The 21,616-nt window shown below is 51.6% G+C and overlaps 1 long non-coding RNA gene across 2 annotated transcripts in view; it reads right to left on the bottom strand.

Moving 5' to 3' along the window:
• Nucleotides 1-1,504: 1,504 nt before the first annotated feature.
• Nucleotides 1,505-21,616, bottom strand: part of LOC135292856 (uncharacterized) — a 61,983-nt gene continuing 41,871 nt past the window's right edge. The window contains exons 1-2 of one of the 2 annotated variants that reach the window (XR_010355024.1): nt 2,179-2,229; nt 1,505-1,868 (exon numbers count right to left, since the gene is read on the bottom strand). This is a non-coding gene — a long non-coding RNA (uncharacterized LOC135292856). Of the gene's footprint in view, nt 1,869-2,178; nt 2,230-21,616 lie in introns of those variants that run through there. The other variant, XR_010355023.1, reaches the window with a different exon arrangement.

The following is a 21,616-nucleotide window of genomic DNA, read 5'->3' as shown; positions in this document are numbered from 1 at the left end:
TGCAATAACACAGTGATATTAAACAGATGTTAACATCTGTTTAATATCACTGTTAAACAGATGTTAAGATTGTTGGGCATGCTACCCTTTGAAATAGAACAGCTGTTGATTTTTTCTATTTCCTGGCACATGGACATGGTTGTGAGGAATTTGTGGATTGTGTTGCGTGAACCTGTCTGATCATTCTGAATCCATCCACAAAAACATACAAAAGCTGAAAGATTTGACAGCTCCAATTAAAGAAGATGCTGGATCCTGGTTAGATGATTTGTTCCTAGGATGGAGCTTTGCACCTTGACAAAGGGAACTTTGGAAGATAGGTCTATATGTGCTGGGTGTTTTGGCAGTGATACTGTAGTAATACCTTGCATACCTCAGTGTGTGCCACAAATGATGGACAAAACTATCAAAGAAGTGTTTAGCATATAAGAGACATAGGTAGGAAATGGATTCACAGAGAGTTCTCAAAATCTCACAGAGATGGTGGATGAAGGTATTGACATAGAAGAAGGTTTTGAATTAAGACCTTGGAACAGGTGAGACTTCTTCTGACAATGACTTGTAATTGCTATCAGACATGACTTATGCCCTTTGAACTGCCCCTACAAACACGAGCTGCTTGCTGCTTCTGCACATGCCTGAACTCCTGCCTGCGCTCACGGCAGCAAAACCAGGCTGTTCCCAGCCAGGGAGCGGAGCCCTGTTCCCGCAGGAGGCTCTGGTCAGCCCCTTGCAGGACGCTTCGCTGTGCACGCAGCACTTCTCCTGCCTGCCCAGAACGCTCCTGGCAGAGCAGAGCACAAGCTGGCCGGCTCTGTGCTCAGCACACCCCAAACACGGGCACAGGAAGACGCAGTGGCTGCTTTGCAGCCATGCCCAAGACAGCTGGGAAGAGTCCCCTGCCTCTGGTCTCACTTGGTTGGCTTTCTGAGTGGGCCTGAGGCAGGGGCTGCGAATCCTCACTTGTGGGGAGAGCAGAGCTGCCAGAAGCGCACCCAGCCTGCAGGCACTGCCTGACAGCGCTGCGGCCACTGGGACGCTCGCGCCTCTGAGTCACAGCCACTGCACTGCTGCTGCTGCTGCTGCTTCATTTGCTTTGAGGCACACCCAGAGCTCACTGTTAGGCCATGGTGGTCTCTGGTTCTGCCCTCTTCCTGTCCTTGTGTAGGGCTGGAGCATTGCTGTGCTTTCAGGAAGCTCTTGCTGAGAACTTCCAGCACCACAAGCTCCTCTGCCCTCGGTGGATGCTCGCCATGGAAGAGCATACTCAAGCTGGCTCTTCAAAAACCCAGGGTCCTTGTTCCCTTCAGCGTGCTCAGCACGACCTTCAACTCCACGGTGCTGTGCAACTGGAGCAGCAGGACAGGGACCTTTGCAGCCTGAGCTGCCCTTGTTCCTCTCTGCCCGTGCACAGACGATGGCGTGGAAGAGAACGGCAGCAGGGCCCTGCGTGTCCCCGGGCTCAGGATTTGTGCTGCTTCAGCTCCACAGACAGAGCCACGGCTTAAGTGAAATAGCCAAAATGTTTATTAAGGGAAGGCAAAGTGAAGGGGTGAATTGGGAGGGAAAACGGGGGATTGGCAGGGTCAGGGGGCTGGAGGGAGGGAGCTGCAAACAGGGAGCAAGAAGGCAGGAGCTCCTGGAGCTTGCCAGAGGCTCAGCTGTGAGCAGCAAGAGCTGGGCCTGGAGCTGCAGCTGGTCCCCTCTGCTCTGCAGGTGCTCCCATCTTCAGTGGGAACTGGGGGTGGCCAAAGGACGCTGGTTCTTCTCATCCTGCAGGCGCAGTTCGGCAGATCATGTGTCGAAGGTCAGCTTGACAAACTGGTTTATGAAGGAGGGGCACTTGTATTCGCTCAGGGCTTGAAGGGCTGGAAAAGAAAGGAACAGAGCCATGGTCAGAGGCCCCACTGATGGAATCCAAGCAAAGCCTCCTGCCAGGGCCATCCCAGCCGGCTGTTGCCATGGCCAGGAGGGAGCGGCAGACACGGGCTTGGGCCGGAAGGTGCTGGCCACGGATCCCCCACGTGCCCCTGAAAGCCCTCCGGGCTCTGCCCCCGCCGCCCCTGGTCCGCACAGGGAGCAGAGCCCTGGGCAGCCCGGGCACGGACTGTAGCTGCGGGGCCGGCATGTGCAGCTGCCCCCGGCGGTCCCCGCTGGCCCGCGGCTGCCCTCACTCACCCTCAGCGAGGACCTGGAGCTCCTCCTTCTGCCCCGTCATGAGCGCTGCGGCCACCCCTGGCAAGACAGAGGCACAGGTGGCGGCCCCAGGCGGCAAAGCTGCCCGACACGGGCGCTGCCAGCCCCGGGGCCGCACGCCCTCCTCCCCAGGCAGGGCTCAGGCCGGGCCCCTGCCGCACGCTGCCGCCCCGGGGAGGGCTCGGCTGCGGGAGGGCGGCGGCAGCGGCCAGGGCTCGGCTCCGGCTGCCGGGGCAGCAGCCGGGCCGGGAGGCGGGGAGGGACGCCGGGCTCATGGCTCACCGATGATGCTGACGGCCGTCTCTCACAGGGGGCTCTGCGGGCTCTGCAGGCGCGGCAGGGCGCAGCGCAGGTGCTCGGCCGCTGGGCTCAGGTCCTGCAACAGCTGCGGGGAGCGCTGGCAGGGAAGGCCCGGCGCGGGCTCTGCCCCTCGGCCGGGCGCTGCCCGAGCTGGGCACCGGCCCAGCCGGCCCGCACGGCCTAGGGCAGGGAGCGGCGTGCGGGGCGCAGGCTGGCGGCCCCGGGTGCGGCGCTGGGCAGGGGCACAGCTGCCAGCCCCCCACGCCGAGTACCGGGGCCAGGGGGCTTCTACAGCCTGCGGCTGGCGCTGCCGGGCTGTCCTTACCAGGCTCTGGGCGAACTTCATCCGCACCTCCTCCAGGTCCGTCCTCCTCAGGCAGCGTGCCGCATAAAGCAGGGCTTCGCGAGAGTCCTGGAGAGCAGCAGAGAGCCGCAGGTGGCACCGGAGCCCAGGGCACAGGACCCGTGTCCCTGTGCCAAGACCAGGGGGAGGCTGGAGCCCGCCAGGCGCCAGGGCAGGAGGGGGCCGAGCCCCCTGCCATGGATGGGGCAGCATCCCACAGAACCTCACCTTGGCCACGTGCCAAGCACAGGAATAGAGGCAGCAGGCACTGGCTCAGGATTCTCATGAGAGCCTCTTCCCCCTCTTCCACTCCCAGCTCCATCACCTGGCTGAAGAGCTGAATGGAGAGCAGCTGCAGCTGGCTGTTGTCCTGCAAGGAAAGGAAAAGTCCTAAGCACCAAATGCTCCAGGCCCACTGGGGCAACGGCCGAAAACTGCAGAGAGCACAGAGTTTCCAGGCAGGGGCCAGTGCCCTGGGCAGGGGGCACAGAGCCTTACGTTGTCAAAGTGTGGCAGCAGGGGCTCAGCTAGCTTCAGGGCGGTGATGCTGGGTATCTTGAGGTGTTTGTCCTGCAGCACGTGCGTGAGCACGGAGAGGCTCGTCCAGAGCATCTCCGCATTGGGATCACGCAGCTGCTCCAGCAGGTGTTGATAGAGGCCGCGTATTCCTCTGCCCTGTGTGCAAGACGGGGCTGTGCTGTGAAGCCGTGAACGGCTGCAGCACCAGCAGCTGCTCGGGGCACTGGGGCAGCTGAAGCGGGAGGCAGGAGAGCTGGGAGCAGCTGCCTCTGCTGGCAGAGCCCAGCCAAGGCCAAAGGTGTGTGTTCCCCCGCCCCACGCTGCCAGCGCGGCTTCAGCCACTGCCCCCTTCTCACCAGCGAGGGCTCCTTGCTGAGCAGCACGAGGCCTCTGAGCTGCAGGCGCAGCCTGTCCCTGCACTGGCTGGGCAGGTGCCTGGATAGGAGCCAGAGGGCACTGGGACCGTATCGGCTCAAGTCCAGACAGTCCAGGAGCTGAAAGGCACAGGGCAGTGACGGGGGAGCCGGCCGGCAGGAGCCCGGAGCCGCACAGGGCCGGGCCCCTGCAGCAGCGGCAGCGGGCGCGGGCAGCGTCCCAGGCGGCTGCGGCTAGCAGAGGCCCGACAGCTGGGAGGCAGCTCAGGCAGGCAGCGCTGGCCGTCAGGCTCACCTCCACAAAGAAGGCCAGGGCAGGCAGATCCCGGCGTGGCTGCTTGCGGATGAGCAGGCTGAGCAGGTGCGAGGCCATGTGGGGACACAGGGGGCTCAAGCCACGGCGCATCTCCCTGGCAGGGGAAAAAGGCACCAAGGCCCTGAGCCGGCAGGCAAACCTCTCCCAGGAGTGACTGACAGAGGTCTGATCTTTCCCCAGCACTCTGCAAGGGGACACGGGCCCCTTGGGAAGCGGCTGCTCCTGGGCATCCTCCTCTGCCAGGCTTGTGCAGTCTGCTCGGCCGTGCCTCGCTGGCAAGGCCCTCTCGCTTACGGCCGCGGGGACTGCGTGGGGCACTCCGGGCACGGGGCACAAATGCTGGCAGTGGTGGAGGGGAGAAGGGGGTCTCACCTGGCCAGCAGGCCCGCTGCCTCGTGCTGGGTGTTGGCACAGAGCAGGGCGTCCCAGACTTGTGTGTGCTCCAGAGCCACCAGCTTCTTGTCGAAGCCCAGTCGGGAGAGCAGAGCCTTCATGGTGTGCGCTGCAAACCTGTGTGCCGAGCAAAGGCCGGGTCACGCTGGGAGCACTGGCCCTGGCCACAGGGGGCATGGGAAGGACAGGGCGACTGGGACCTGTTGGGGTCGCTGGGAAGGCCGTGTTCCTCCCGGCACACTCTCCAGAAGCTCCTGGTCTCAACGTCCTCTGGCATCTGCTCTGTGGTGGAAAACATTTGCAAGAGCAGATCCACGAGCAGCTGGGGAGAATAAATGTGCATCCCGTAGTGCCACTCAGATGTGGGGACAATCCTCCGCAGCACCAGAGTTGCCTGCAAGAGACAAAGCACCCCGAGGCAGAGCTCAGTGCCGAGGTGCCCATGAGGCAGGGCCCGAGGGGAGAGGCAGGGCGGGCACCCGGCCTGCTGTCCCTGAGCCTGCCCTGAGCCCAGCTTTCAGCCCAGGCCGGGAGCTGCAGCGTGGGGAGAGCATGGAGAGCTGCTGGAGAGGGTGACCTGGAGGGCGAGCAAAGGCCAGCTCCAGAAACTCACAGCCAGGGCAAAGGCGGCCTCATTCCCGCTGCAGAAGATCCTGCTGTGCGGTGGCTGCTGCTCTAGCACGGAGAGCAGCGCCGGAAGGACCTCCTCCACGGCGACTTCTGAGGTGGCCATGGCCCTCCACATCAGTGTGGCAGCTCTGTGGGACCAGAGCTGTGTGTCAGCACCCTGCCCCGTGCAGCTGCGTGGGGCCGGGTGACAGAGCCCCGGTGCCCTGAGGGGCCGGCAGGGAGCATGGCAGCAGGCTTGGGAAACAGAGGGGCCCGAAGGGCCCTACGGGCTGGTGAGCACCGAGCTCTTGAGGCAGTGGTGCCCCGTACCTGTCACATAATGGGGCACAGTGCAGGAGGCTCATGACCACGTGAGCGGGATGTTCTTCGGTCAGGCTCACGATGGCCATTTGCAGCCCGGCATCCACGGTGTCGCAGGACGCCAGTCTCTCCAGGATGGCCCTGACCGTGGCTAGCACCTGGAGGGAACGGCATGAGGGAGACTTGGTGTGCTATCCAAGGCAGCAACTTGCCCAGCTTCGCCCAGGAAGTGCTTGCCTTCCCACCCCACTGTGATGGCCCCAAAGGCTGAGCTGGACCAGCAGACATGGCTTGAGGGGCCACGTGATCCTGGGAGGCCTTCAGCCCCGGCCCCAGGCTGCTTGCCTGCTGCGGTGAAGAAACACCCTTCTGGCAAAACCCCAGACTGGGTGCAGGACTCACAGTCAGGGCAGTCACAGCGTCCGCCTCCGGGATGGCCTGATTGCGGGTGTTTGAGGTGGCCATCCCCTCCGTCAGGGCCATGTCAGCCTCCGCCCGGCCCTCGGCCGCTGCCCGCTCACAGCTTGCAGCGAGCTCAGCGGGCGCAGTGCTGGCAGCAGGCTCTGCCCGCAGCTGGCTGGGCATGGAGTCGGGCTGGGCCGTGCCCCCGGTCACGGTGGCGCTGGTCTTTCTGCGCCGGAGACGCAGGAACCTCCGCAGTGCCTGCAGCAGAAGGAAGGGCGGGAAGAGAGGGACGTTCCATGCTCTGCTCCAAGCGCGGGGCTGGGCTGAGCAGGGCCAGCAAGCCCGGCCCAGGTGGGGATGGCCGCAGGTACCTGCGCCGCTCTACGGAAGCAGCCGCGGGTGGTGTCCTGCTCTTGAGACCGGTACTTGGCTGCATCTGGCAAAGAGGGAGAGCAGCCGGAGCTGAGGGGCTGTGGGAGAGGCCGGAGAGCACAGGCCAGCCCTGCGCTCCCCAGGCAGGGACAGCCCCCTGCGTGTCCGGGGGACGGAGCACGGCTGCCATTGGGGGGGCAGTCCCTGCCCCTGTCCCATCCTGTCCGTGGGCATGTACACAGCGATGGGATGGGATGGGATGGGATGGGATGGGATGGGATGGGATGGGATGGGATGGGATGGGATGGGATGGGATGGGGCAGGATGGGGCCTAGGCTGGCTGCAGGCACCAGTGCTGCGGCCCAGCTGCGCCACTCACCGTCCTGCAGCGGCTGCAACTGCTCCAACTCTGCAGGCTGCTGCGCTGGGGCAGCTGCAGGGCCGTTCTTTTTCTTCCCCCGAAGCCTCCGGAATAGGCTGAGCACTTTGCTCGCCATCCTGCTGCCCGACCTCGAGGGACAGATGCCTCGGCAAAGGTCCGAGTCAGCGGTGCCGCAGTCGTGCCTTGCAGGCACCTGCGACAGGGAGGCCTCAGGAGGATGACAGGACAGCAAGTCCTGCCCTGTGTTCTCGAGGGCTCCTGCCACAATGACAGGAGACTCCTCGTGAATGATGGAGTTCACCAACTCCCACGGCCTGGCCACAGGGGCACCGGCTGCAGGGATGGGAGATGCCTCGGAAAGACTCCGAGTCAACGAGTCCTTAGGTCTGGCCGTGAGGCCAGCCGCAGGAGTAGCGCGTCGGGAAAGCTCCGGGTGGGCAATGAACGAGCTGGCTGTGCGGGGGATCCACACAGCACCACTCTGTCACGTCCTGTCCTGTCGCGTGCACCGAGCACTCTGGCGTGGCCGTGACGCTGCCAGCACCTATGTCAGTGCGTGTCACAAAGGGCTGCTGCCACACCCTGTTCCACTGCGCCGCACGGTGACCCTGCTGCACCGTGTCACACGGGGCCCTTGGTGACGCTGCCATGTGCCCCGGGGCCACCCCCTCCCCAGGCAAGGCGCCCCTGTTTGGAAGGAATCCGTTGCCCCGAGTGTCTAACACAGCCCTGGACACACCAAGGCCGGCCAAGTGCTCAGGGAAGGCCTCTCCACGTCTGTGCCCGGCCCGCACAGCCCAACTCGGTGTGGCCCTGGAGCAGAGCGGCTTCCAGCAAGCAAGAAGCAAACGCATCTTGCCAAGAGCTAAAACACACCAGCTAGGGAAGATGGCATTAATAAAGGCCTTGGAATTCACAGCTCTCTGAGAGACATTTGGGGTTCTTGCTGGGCAGAGGTGATCCGCCCCTGTCCTGTGCTCAAAGGGGGGAACACACCCTACCACAGGTGCTTGGCTTGGTCTCCGCAGGCCCAGGCAGGTGCCAAAGCTGCTCTTGACAGCCTTCTCCCTTCCCACGCCCCATTGCCAAGTGCAAGGGGCCTCAGGGACAGAAAGGAGAGCAGGGAAGCAGAGGCAGACAGCTGCACCTACATCACTGGGGGGGCTCCTGGGGAAGCACTTTGCTTGAGAAGCAAGCCCCACTCTTCCAAAGGCATTTCCACAAATGTGCACATTTCCCAGGGAGCACCAACACACACTTCAGAAACTCTGGCAAGGCTGAATTCCTTCTGCTCCTTGCAGCCATGGCACTCCAGCTGGAGCTCCTCTTTCTTCCCCCGAGTATGTTTCCATGGGTCCTTTCCGGCACGCAGCCCCGGGCCCCCTATAAACAGGAGCTGCCCGCTGCCTCTTCACGTGCCTGAACTCCTGCCTGCGCTCAGGGCAGCAAAAGCAGGCTGTTGCCAGCCAGGGAGCGGAGCCCTGTTCCCGCAGGAGGCTCTGGTGAGCCCCTTCCCCACTGTGCACGCAGCACTTCTCCTGCCTGCCCAGAACGCTCCTGGCAGAGCAGAGCACAAGCTGGCCGGCTCTGGGCTCAGCACAGCCCAAACACAGGCGCACCCCAAACACAAAGCAGCAGCTGTTTTGCAGCCATGCCCCAGAGAGATGGCAAGGATCCCCTGCCCCTGGGCTCACTTGCTTGCCTTTCTGACTGGCTCTGAGGCAGGGGCAGCGCTTCCTGGCTTGTGGGGAGAGCAGAGGCGCCGCAACCACACGCAGCGTGCAGGCACTGCCTGACAGCGCTGCGGCCACTGGGACGCTCGCGCCTCTGAGCCTCTGCCACTCTGCTGCTGCTGCCGCTGCTGGTGCAGCTTCATTTGCTTTTTGGCACAGCTAGAGCTCACTGCTAGGCCAAGGTGGTCTCTGGCTCTGCCCTCTTCCTGTCCCTGTGTAGGGCTGGAGCATTGCTGTGCTTTCAGGAAGCTTTCTGTGAAGACTTCCAGCATTGCAAGCTCCTTTGCCCTCGCTGGATGCCTGCCATGGAATCCCTCACGGCTGGCTTCAGAGCACACCCCAAGCCGGCTCTTCTAAAACCCAGGGTCACTGTCCCCCTCAGCGTGCTCAGCACCACCTTGAACTCCACGGCGCTGTGCAACTGGAGCAGCAGGATAGGGAGCTTTGCAGCCTGAGCTGCCCTTGTTCCTCTCTGTCCGTGCACAGAAGGCAGCAGGGAAGAGAAGGGCAGCAGGGTTCCGCGTGTCCCCGGGCTCAGGTTTTGGGCTGCTTCAGCTCCATGGAGACGCGGGTAACGTGGAAAAGCCAAAGTCTTTATTAAGCAAAAGCCAAGGGAAGGGGTGAACTGGGAGGTAAAAAGCGGGGATGGGCAGGGCCTGAGGGCTGCAGGGAGGGAGATGCCACCAGGGAGAGGGATGGCAGGAGCTACTGGAGCTTTCCACGGGCTCAGCTGTCAGCAGCTAGAGCTGTGCCTGGAGCTCCAGCTGGTTCCTTCTGCCGTGCAGCTGGTTCCATCGCCAAGGGGAACTGAAAATGGCTGAAGGAGGCCGCTCCATCCGATCCAGCTGACAAAGGAAGTGGCGAAGATCTGCTTTGGAATGTCAGCTGGATCCCTATGCTGGTGCAGGATGGGCTCTCCCCTGAGGGCGTGAAGAGCTGAAAGAGAGAGGAGCAGAGTCACGGCCAGAGGCCAGATTGAGGGAATGCAAGGAAAGCCTCCTGCCAGGGCCATCCCAGCCGGCTCTTGCCATGGCCAGGAGAGAGCGGCAGACACGGGCTTGGGCCAGAAGGTGCTGGCCACGGATCCCCCACGTGCCCCTGAAAGCCCTCCGGGCTCTGCCCCCGCCGCCCCTGGTCCGCACAGGGAGCAGAGCCCTGGGCAGCCCGGGCACGGACTGTAGCTGCGGGGCCGGCATGTGCAGCTGCCCCCGGCAGTCCCCGCTGGCCCGCGGCTGCCCTCACTCACCCTCAGCGAGGACCTGGAGCTCCTCCTTCTGCCCCGTCATGAGCGCTCCGGCCACCCCTGGCAACACAGAGGCACAGGTGGCGGCCCCAGGCGGCAAAGCTGCCCGACACGGGCGCTGCCAGCCCCGGGGCCGCACGCCCTCCTCCCCGGGCAGGGCTCAGGCCGGGTCCCTGCCGCATGCTGCCGCCCCGGGGAGGGCTCGGCTGCGGGAGGGCGGCGGCAGCGGCCAGGGGTGCGGCGCTGGGCAGGGCCACAGCTGCCAGCCCCCCACGCCGAGTACCGGGGCCAGGGGGCTTCTCCAGCCTGCGGCTGGGGCTGCCGGTCTCCGTCACATGAGCAATCCATGCAGGGTTCTCCAGCTAGGTCGGGTTTGTTGCAGTGATGCTATGCACTTATCCTCAGTTTCCAAAGCAGAAAAGCAAAGGTGAGAAGAATAATAACTGGGATGATTTGATGCCCTGCTGCTATTTCTTCTGCCATATTGCTTTGAAAAGTTGGAGCAGTGAAATGGAGAGTTGGGAAACACTGCAGTGGCTCTCAGGGCAGTTGAGAGAATAAAAGAAGGGCGGACTACTCTGTAAATATAATGTCTCAAAGCTTATTAGGCAGGAATCCTGCATAGGAGTTCTTGTGCGGTTTTTTTGGTTTTTTTTTTTTTTTGTTGTTTTGGTTTTTGTTTTTTTCTTTTTTACCCTATGTTTTTATAACTAAAAGGTACAGTGTATTTTTTTTTTTTTCATTTGTTTGTTTTGGTGTCCTGTTTTTGTGATCTATAGAAATCTAGAATCTCTCCTCTGGGTTTTTTTTTGTTTTGTTTTTTCTTGTGTAATCGACATTATGACTGACTGTGTAACTTCCTTGCCAGGCAACAAAAATTCCTATGCACTTTTTGTTGCAGTGCTGGTACCTGTGCCAGCTGTCTCATGCTTGTTATGTGCCCATAAGATGTTACAGGGAGAGGCTGTAGCCAGTGTCAAGGGATTGCAAGGAGGGGTGGAGGAATCAATCCTTCATTCCTTAGGAAGAAAGGAAACAGAAGTACTGAGATGAGTTGACACTACTTCTGCTGCTATGGGTTTATGGCACATTGTAATACAGTTATTTACAAGCAGGAACTCAGCAGGCTGTTAAAAAATGGCAGCAGAGGGCTGAATAAGTTAGCCCTCTTCATGAAAGACAACGGATTTAGTTTGTCCCCAAGTTGGTAGGGATCTCATTCTGTGATAAGGTAAAGAAACAAATTGTGGGTAGAATAATTATACACACATCCACGTTGAGACAGTCTGACTGGCGAGGTATCTGGCTGTTGTGTAAGAATCTCTAACCAAATACTGAATTCTAATTGACTTTCACAAGTCAATTCATACTGGCTTTCACAAAGGCAGTTGTCAATGCTCTGTGGTTGAACAGCTTATTGAATTAGGTGAAAGTCACTCACCATTCTGAGCAGACTGCATTCTGAAAGTACACATGAAACAGCTAAAAAATCCCATCAAATATAATTTAGCAGGGAAAGGATTTATAAAGATTTCGTTGTAAATAAAAGCATGTTGTTCTGATTTTACTTTCATTGTTCTGTAAAATTAGGATGACTTATAAATAATGAATAAATGAATTTTTTTTATTGAACATAAATTATTTTTTTCTTTACAACTGGCTGCATAGATAAAATACTATTTATATATTTCGGAAAGCTGTGGGAGAGCTGTGGAGAGTTCTGTTTAAATCACCCCAAGTGATTTATAAATCACTTCTAAATTGTTTAAATCATCTCCAGCTCATAAGATAGGAAACTCTTTTTGTTAGAGAAGCAGCTAACCCATGTCTCTTCATACTTGAAATATCTGATGCTTTGAATAATACATGACATTGGAATGCTGATTTTGCACTTGGGACCCAGATCATCTACTCATCTTTAGGGATATCGGGACTTGACACCCAGCTCAGCAGCTTGCTTTATGCAGTAACCAGCTGCAAGCAACTTAAAGAACATCAGCTGTGAGAGTCACTTCTAAAACTTCCTGTCTCCAAAGTTAAATTATTTAAACAAATACTATAGGTTTTTAATAAGATGTAAAATGTATAAGGAAGCTTTCAGAATGGCTTAGTGAGATATAAATGGACTGTGATTGACTGGAAATACACCTAGGTGCTGTGATGGTACCTTTTTGCTATGGAAGTGTGAGCCTGTTGTTACTCAGACTTCATGGTCAGACTTCATGACAGACTTCATGGTCAGGAAAACAAGAGGTTCCATAGAGCAAGGAGTTTCCAACAGTGCAAACCAGCACCAATCATTTTGCAAGTCAGGACAGCCTTCAGTCACGTTTTTTCTGAGTTTCATATTGGATGCTCTCATTACTGTTTTCTGTTCACAGACTCATCTGGAAAATGTGGAGATCCTGAGCTGTTTACACCAACTAATCCCTCAGGCTAGGAAATAGAGCAGAAAACAATGCATGTGACAGACTCCTTAATCCTTTTATGATATCCATCTTTAATAGGCATCCTGATGGCACACAAGAAACCTGACTGCAGAGTGGTCATGCATACAGAGCACATGTCACCAGTTGCTCAAAAGTGGGCCTGTGGCTATTTCAGGCTGAGTGGGTGGGTGTTTTCTATATCACATGCATGTGACAGCTCTCTTCATGTAGTAGGTGAATGCAGTAACTGATGTTCCACCACTAACATTTGTTTAATGTAGTCAAAGAAAAGGGGTTTTTCTTTACTCTATTGGTTTCTATATATCCAACTCTGTATCATAATGGATTCTAAAAGTCATAGTGATTTTTTCATCTGCTGGGTTTTTGTTGGTTTTTTTTTTTTTTAAGAGGTCTAATAGCATAGTTAACACAGTTGAATTATTTCTCCATGTAAGAAATTTCACTCCATTTTCCATTTTCCACATTTATTCAGTTTATTTTCATCAGGTGCCAGCTTGCTGTCCAGCAAACCAATCTCATTCCATATTGGTTTGTGATGAGGCCACAGGGCAAAACAATGCAAAAAGAATAGGAAAAAAGTGGCCAAGAAAAGATAAGCCCTTGACCTCCTTCCTTTATGTAGCAGCCTCGTTTGGCTGAAAGATAAGTGTTGTAGTATAGATGAAAGTAATTGTTCTAGTACAAGAAGTATAAATTTAATTTCTAGCCCCTCTCAGTGTGGAATTTGTGTGCTAGATTTGTATAGTTAACACTTTGTGACAGGAGTCATGATTCAACAGAAAATATTTTCTAGTTGAAAAGCGCGCATGACCGATAGCTGGTGAAAACCCAACACAAGCAGAAAGTTTGTTTGGCCACCCTGTCTGAAGAGCCTCACTCCTGAGTGAAATTGGCAAAATGAAGCCAAGATCTTTCCAAAGGCTCGGGCCTGTTTATTGAAAGTCAAGACAAGTGCAGAGGAGAGCCCAGGGTGAGCCTGGGACCTGGGCGGCAAGTCCGAGTTCCAAGCTAACAATGCTGCCTGCTGCACAGGGTGTTTCCTTGGACACGGGCTGGACAGAAGGACCCAGGTGCTCAGCACCCGGGGCTTTTAAAGTCTCTTAAAGCCACAGGAGTGATGCACTCTCAATCCACCTGTTGCTTGCTCCTTGTCTTGGTTGTTGGTTGCTCCATAAGATGGTGCATCTCTGGCCAATCATTCCAGAGTTCCGAGGCTTCATTGGCTGCCTGCTCTTGCAATCATGTTTCATATTAATGTCATCATCTCCTGAGGCAGTTTTCTAGCAAATTCCCTCACCCAGATCTCACCACCCTTCCTCTACTGGGCATGCATTCCTATTTCAGCACATTTAATTCCGTAACTTATTACTCTATAACTTATTACCTAAATAAAGTATAACAATTGATTGCATTAAGTAACAATTCATGTCCCCGCCTACAAAAGCTAACTTTATTTATAACCCTACTGCCAAGAACTTGGAGCTCTGCTCCTGCGCCTTTCTTGGCAGGGCTCCTGGGGCAGCTGGTTACTGTGCCAACACTACCTTTTCTTCTGTATCAGATACAGGAGTGATGAGAGAAAATAATAAAACACAGTCTAAAGCAGAGCTCCTGAAGAAGGGACAGCCACAGTGTGTCCTTTTGTTGATCAGAAGCTTCTCACCGTCAGGGAAGGGAGCAAAACTGAAAATTGACCTGTGATGGAAACCACATCAAAACCTACCACTTTAAACCTGAACTGGAAATCCGATCATCCTCTTGTGGTATTCACATATTCTCTGGACAGAAAAGGACATCATTCTCTGCCAGGATTTTCCTGAGAAGCTGTGAGAAAGCTCAGAAAAAACAATTCTTCTCTTAATCTCTGCACCTGTTGTTGTGCACATGTGGAATGTGTTCTGGAGGTTGTTTACCAAAAGGTAATTTCCTAATTGGACTCTGGTGCTGGTGTTGGATTCCTTGCCCAATTGGATCCAGTGTGTTCGACTGCCTGGCAATGGAGATGGGTTTTTCCTAGTAGTATAATGTAGTAGTGTAATATAATATAGCATAGCTTAATAAAGCAATTCTTCAGCCTGTACTATACTATAATATAGTATAGCTCAATAAAGCAATTGCTCAGCCTTCTGCAATCATGGAGTCAATGCACATTATTCCCCCTGTTTGAGGGCCCCCTGCCACACAATAATCCTATAAGGATTGATCAATGGCCTTTAACAGAGAAAAAATTGAATATCCTTAAGAGACTGGTAAGGGAGCAATTACAGGTCCAAGATCACATCACACCCATGAATAGTCCCGGGAATTCACCAATATTCCTCATCCACAAGAAGACATCGGGCTCCTGGAGGTTGCTTCATGACCTGAGGAAGATGAATGGAATGACTGAAGACATGGGACCTCTTCAGCCTGGACTTCTTTCTTTAAAAATGTCACATTAAAAATGTGACTTTATGGTCTCATTTTTCAATGGGACCCTTCTGAGAGATATTCTTTGTTGAGAATAGAATGGGTTTTTCTTCCCTACAGGTTTCCAAAGACTAGTTTTACAGTGTTAGGGATGATAGCACAAATTGTCATTAAGGCCAGAACAAGACTGTTCAGTTTAGCAAGTCAAAATTTGCAGTTATCTATTTACCACTGAAAAAAAGATTCTCTTGATTGGGCAATGCAAAATTCTGATGATTTACAATATGCATTGTTAAATTTTCCAGGTATTTGTTCTGTTCCTTACGTGGCTCACAAATTATTGCAAGCAAAATTGAGTTGTAGAGAGGAACCTATGTTAAGTGAGGAACCTTTAAATGCAGTAACTCTCTTCCCTGATGGATCTGGGAAAAGTCATAAATCAGTTGTAATTTGGTTGAACCAAACATCTAAAACCTGGGAATCAGATTTTCAAATAACAGAAGGATCTCTTCAGATTGCTGAGCTTGCTGCTGTGATTCAGGCTTTTCAGCTCTTCCCACAACCTTTTAATTTAATCAGAGATTCTGTTGCTAATGTGGTTAAATGATTAGAAGGATCAGTTCTAATGGATGTTAGTAATGACACTTTATATTGTTGGCTTTCCTGTCTTTATACATCGTTGCAATATAGAACTAATCCATATTTTGTTTCTCACATTGGGGCTCATTCTTCACTTCCTGGATTTTTAGTGGAAGAAAATGTGAGAGCAGACAAACTGGGAATGGTTATTTCAAACACTTTGCAAACATTTTTGAACAAGCAAAACTGAGTCATGTCTTTTTTCACTGAAATGTGCAAGCACTTGTGCAAATGTTTCAAATTTCTAAAAGTCAGGCTAAAGCTATCATCAGTACTTGCCCTGACTGCCAGCTTGTGCAGCCTCCTGTTTCTACAGGAGTGGTCAACCCATGGTATTTGCAGAGCCTGCAGTTGTGGCAAATGGATATCACTAAATACCTTTCTTTTAGTAAAGTTTAAAATACTCATGTTTCAGTAGACACATTCTCTGGTGCAGTTTTTGCTTCTCTTCACACAGGTGAAACAGGTAACCATGCTTGTCAACAATTTTACAAGCTTTTGCTTCATTTGGTGTGCCCCAAGAAGTAAAAAATGGCAATGGTCCCGCATATATATCTCAAAAATTGGCTACTTTTTTTAAAGATTGGACTGTTTGTCACCATTCTCCCATACGTCAAGCAATTGTTGAGAGGACACATCAGACATTAAAACGCATTCTTGATCAACAGAGGGGGGGAGTAGAGGTCATACCACAGATGAGGTTGAACAAAGCTTTATATGTTTTAAATTTCTTGAACTGCTCTGTTGCAGAACCTGATCCACCAATTTTTAGGCATTTTTCAAATAACACACAGGCAAAATGAAAAGAAAATCTTCCTGTTTTAATTAGAAACCCTGGGACAGGACAAATTGAAGGTCCTTTCTGATTAACCACTTGGGGCAAAGGGTATGCTTCTGTCTCTACAGGTGCAGGAATTAAGTGGGTCCCAGTGGAAAACATCAAACCATATCACACCCCAGAAGGTGTTGATGAGTCCAAGACTGTAGAAGCAAGTACGCAGACGTGAGCCGAACAGAGGGATCACGGGTCACACCTGACGTTCCTTGTTCATTGCTGGGACCTGCAAACTCTGATTTTATGCTGTTTATAAATGTGTCAATTGTTGGTTTTGTAGAGCTCTTTTGACAAAATTGTGGTTTTTGTTTTGTGATGTAATAGATCTCCTGTATTGGGTTTTCAAAGGTGAAATTTTTATTGAAGGTCAAATGCAAAGTTTTTAAATTGAGGAGGATGTGGGAGGATCTTTTGCCAAAAATTAGCTCACAAAAAGAATGGAGCAAAATTGAATGATACACTGATGTTGGTTGTTTTTAATTGTTTAACAATTTAACAAACTAATGCCACATCCAGTGCAATCAGTGATATGCTAACAGATGATAACAGTGTTGGGCATGCTACCCTTTGAAATAGAGCAGCTGTTGATTTTTTTTTTTCCTGGCACATGGACGTGGTTGTGAGGAATTTGTGGATTGTGTTGCACGAACCTGTCTGATCATTCTGAATCCATCCACAAAAGTATACAAAAGCTGATATATTTGACATCTCCAATTAAAGAAGATGGTGAGTCCTGGTTAGATGATTTGTTCCAAGGATGGATCTTTGCACCTTGACAAAGGGAACTTTGTTAAATAAGTCTGTATGTGTTGGGTGTTTTGGTAGTGATACTCTGGTAATACCTTGCATACTTCAGTGTGTGCCACAAATGACAAAAAACTATCAAAGTGTTTAGCATATAAGAGACATAGGTAGGAAATGGATTCACAGAGAGTTCTTGAAATCTCACAGAGATGGTGGATGAAGGTATAGACATGGAGGAAGGTTTTGAATTAAGACCTTGGGACAGGTGAGACTTCTTCTGACAATGACTTGTAATTGCTATCAGACATGACTTATGTCCTTTGAACTGACTGGACTTTCACAACATTAAAATTGCTGTGTTGTAAAATAGCAAGGCTTAAGGTGAGCAAAAAGGATGTTTTCAGCAAGTAATAAGCAGATATACTATAGTAAAGCTATGATACACAAGGTAGTTAAGAAACAACACAGTTATGAAGGGGTTTTTTAGTCAAACCAAGAGGGAAAATTGTGGGAATCCTTAAAATCAGAAGGTTTTGGGAAAGCTGCAAAAGGTAGGCCTCAAAGACATCAGAACTGTGATTAGAGCTAAACAGCAGCCACGAGATAAGTCAGCAGAAAAATTACATAAGACATAAAAAAGTAAGGACAAATAGAACAATGGTCTTTGTATTAACGCTTGGCTAGAATAATTCCCTAAGCTACAGAAAAGTATATCTAGTGAGATATTAGGAACTTATCAGCTTAATAATGGAGCTCAGTCCATTCTACCTTAAGGCTTGCAAACAGGTATTGTATTCCAAATAAGCAAGCATTGTTTTAAATAAAGGTACCTGTGCTTCTAGGGGTTGGATAGAACTACTGTCAATATGCTTTTGCTTTGTGGAATTGGTCAAAAAAGTTTACTTTTTTAAGGTAAGGTAACATTAAGTTCTTTGTGTGCTGCCGGGGATGTGAGCTGCTGGCATCTTCCCATTGTCATAACCATGTAATGAGAGTGGAAACCAAACAGCTGGAAAACAAACAGCTCGAGGCGTGTTCCTCAGCATTCCCGTCCCGTTCATGGATTGTACACAGACCCCTGGCCAGCAATGCTCTCCTCTCAGGAAATGTGGAGGGACATGGAGTTATTCAGCTTTGTGAAGAACAGGCCCCAGGAAGACTTTAGCTCCATTTCCCAAAACTTCAGGGTGGCTTTGAGGAAAGTGGGAGACAGCTTTTTTAACAGGACCAGTTACAAGAGGATGTGGTCTAATATTTTAAGGAATAGATTGTAAACAAATCAAGTTCTTATATGAACTGTCCATGAGGTAAGTAGACTTCAGGATGCTTGTCTGTGGTTTCCAGTGTCCACTGAAGTGTATTTTAGGCAGCTGAATATCATAGGGTTATTCTACTGTTATATTATTTACTTAAGAGTCAAAGATGTACCTTCACAACAACCCCTTTTCCCCCCTTTTTCTTTGTATAATAAACAAAAATAAGGACAAAACAAGGGTTTTGAGCTCCCCCTGGGTCTCTTTTTCACTATGAGAACTTGAAAAAAACCTCTTCTGGATGAGGCTTTTTTCATTTCTCTCAATGGAAAAAGAGAATCTAGGTTTAATAATATATTTTTCTTTACCAGCCAAGTTCATGGCTTGATCAGGATCATGAGCTTGGTTGTGGGAGATTTTTTGTATTTATACTTTAAAAACAAACTTTTACTAATATCTAGTGCACAAAAACTTTAGACATGAATAACAGTGCAAGCAATCCACCCTTCTCCCCTTGTTAAAAGTTATACAATTTGTTAGTGATTTAATAGATGACTTTTAATTTTTAAAATGTGTCTTGGTTTGAAAAGACAGGTGTCTGCTGAGGAAGGCAGAAACCTCCCCTGAAATGGAAAATGTAAAACCCCTCCTTACAAATTGTTATAGTTTTGAAATTTAGGGGGCCTCTCAGGCAAAGATATGGGAGCAGGAATAACAGTTCTTTATTAGAGAAGAAAATAAAAGTCAAATAAACAATGCAGTAATACAAAACAACACTGCCAGAGTCAGAATACAACCTGACACTTGTCAGCGATGGAGAGAGACGGGGAAGACTGACTTGGTGATCAGAATCCAATTTTATTGTGGGATACAAACACTTATATATTATATACTATTTCAGGGAGACTAGTAATGTGTACTACAATGATTAGGTTAAAATCACAGAGACAAACTTATGCATATAACAACATCTCTTGCTTGCACAGTTTAATGGGAATTTCTTTTTCTGGTAAACCTCTTTGATTTAATCTTCTTGCAATCTAAGTCTAACTTTCAAAGTTCCATTTGCTTTTGCCAAGGCATCCTGTTATCAAATCTCTTATGTTAACCCGGTCCAAAGTCCATCCTCTGCCTTGTGTCCTCCAACACTCCAACAGACACCCTGTTGGTCAGGGGGTTGGTAGCAGTCCAATTGGAATGGTGGCTGCCGTCCTCCTGGAGTGTCAGGTGTGGTTCTGTTGAAGCAGTGATCCTGTAGAAAGGTGTAGTCATCCTCTGAAGATCCAGTGGTGGTGTACATGGGTCTGGTCTTCCTCTGGGAATCCAGTGGAAAAGGCAGCTGCTCCTCTGGGAATCCAGTGGAAAAGGCTGTCCTGGTGTCCAAAATCTCAGATGATATCCAGTTAGGAATGCTTGGCTCCTCCCTCTGGGCAGAGCTTCTCACAATGTGGGATGATGTAGTTTTATCAGTCATGCTGTGGCACTCAATGGCCCATTAACACAGATGTGTTCCCAGAGGGAGGATTGGTCATGGAAGAGATAAAGAAAACTGCCCAATTAAGAGAAGATAACAGAGCCACACCTCTAACAGATGGCAAATAGAATACACACATTACCTTGCAATCTAGGACAAAATGATGACAAGTGGTAGAACTTCAGTGAAAGAACTTTGCAACAGTAATTTGGTTATGACAAATTGATATTTTTTTTTTTAATGAGTATTTTAGTGGATATTCCTTGGAGCTTAACCATCCTTCTTGAAACAAGGCAATAATAATTAGTAGGAATACTAGGAAAACAAATATTAATAGACACACTAAGGCTTCCTTGATGCACAGCAGTTATTGCCTGAAGAAGAAATAGCACATTTTCCCAATCATAGGCCTATTGATTTTGGTCCTAACAATCGCAAACAGTCATAATGAGTATTGTACTATGAACTCTAAGGCATATTTTACAAACAGTTGTACATTTTTCTAACTTTTGTGTGATAACCCTTCAGTGTGTTTATTAGAGTTTTTGAAACATGACAGCCTTGATTTGAAAAGCTTTGTAGGGCAATGTTGGCTTTCTGTTGGACTTGGTGAGAAAGTGGCCCTCTCTCAGCTGCTGTGAAATGGCCGTGGCATGTGGCCAGCAGCATCTTTTCAGGACGGCTTGCTTGCTATTGCTGACATGGCCACACATCCTCACACGCTCCTTTCCACTGTATTTTGTTGGTTGGGCCCCCGCAGGGGCTTTTCCCACACTCTGCTTCTGGCTTTGGTGTCTGCAGCTCTTCTCAGATCCGACCTTGAAGGCAGGCTGGGGGCAGGGCCACTCCCGATGCAGACACCCTGGGCTCCACGGAGGGGTGACTTTGGAGCCAGCCCACTCGGTTTCCATGGTGATGGGAATTGCAGCGGCCCCGGTGCGAATGGTGGGGGGCGATCTCAGCGGCCACGTGGCACGGTGTAATGGCTGTGGAATTCCCCTGTAACCCCGGAGGGCTTGGAGCGCCTGCATGGCATGGTGTCCCCGGGGGGGAGCAGAAGCGTTCCCCACATGGTCTGTTCCCCCAGGGCAGGGCGGCGTGGTGTGCCCGCCCGGGTCGGCTGCCGGGGCTGTGGCGGCCGCTGTCTCTCCACGTGTCTGGATTGTGCAATCGGCGCCACCGGCCCTCTGGACGACATCGGTGTCCTTGGCTCGGGCAGCCCCCGGATGGTCTCCGTTTTCCGGGATTCCCCCACTCCCTGGGGCTGTGCTGGTTCCCACACATGCTCCACATTGGTCAGCCACAGTTCCAGTAGCAGAGCACGTTTTCACAGCAGCCGGGGCCTGCCGGCTCCCACGGCAATGCCAGCTCGCACACAGGGTGGAAGGAAGAGGCGGCTGCGCTGCTGCCCTTCCCCCTTTGCCTTTCATAATCCAGTTCTTTAATAAGTCCAGAACAAGTGTCCATGGTTTTATAATACCGATGGCTGCATCATTGCCAAATGAGACTGCCTCAAATATATTTTGTCCAGCCCTCTCCCAAAAGGGCAAATCTAAAGCATCCCCTTTTGATACGTGCACCTCATGGTTTTCGCACCATGTGAATAAAGCTTGTAGAGCTCGCTCATCGTGGTTTATTTCTCTTCTTTGAAAGAAGAAAATCAGTACCTTCATTACAGAATTTTCTCATCCTGACATCCAAGCTCCCATGGTCTCCTAAGTGATTCCAGTCCACAAAAACAGGGCTAGAAACCTCGCAGCACTTTATGCTACTTAGCAAAGTCCCAGGTTTTCAGCATATCAGCTCTGTCACCATTCCCAGCTCCCAGGCTGTATTTATCCAGTTCCAAACACCAATTTGGGCCTGTTGCTCTTGTAATCTGGTTCCCACACCATTTACCAGCTCTTACGCTGCTTGTAATCCGGTTGTACACCGATTTCCAGCTCTAACGCCGTGTGTCTCCTTTGCTCTGTGCTTCTGAGTTCTTATCACTCTGGGGTTCACCACGTGTTAGGTCACGTCTGGGGGTTGTGGGTGCAGGAGACAGAGATCACTCAGCCCCGAGGTTTGTGTGGCACAGAGAGGGTTTATTTCCCAGCCTACCCCTCATACAGAGCATTTGAAAGACCCGGTCTGCATATTCTCATGGGTCTGAACTCCACACCCCCTCGGCATCTGGCTGGTGAAATGCTTGCAGCTTCCTAAGAGATCTGACTGGGGGAAGCCCCTGGCAGTCAATCCCTGGGCTTGGCAGCAAGCTCATCTCTGACATTTGGAACCACCAGCCAATGGGTGCCTTCTTTCTC

Source organism: Passer domesticus, unplaced genomic scaffold, assembly GCF_036417665.1.
Source record: "Passer domesticus isolate bPasDom1 unplaced genomic scaffold, bPasDom1.hap1 HAP1_SCAFFOLD_54, whole genome shotgun sequence".
Lineage (NCBI taxonomy): Eukaryota > Metazoa > Chordata > Aves > Passeriformes > Passeridae > Passer > Passer domesticus.
This window is presented reverse-complemented; position numbering and strand designations above follow the sequence as displayed.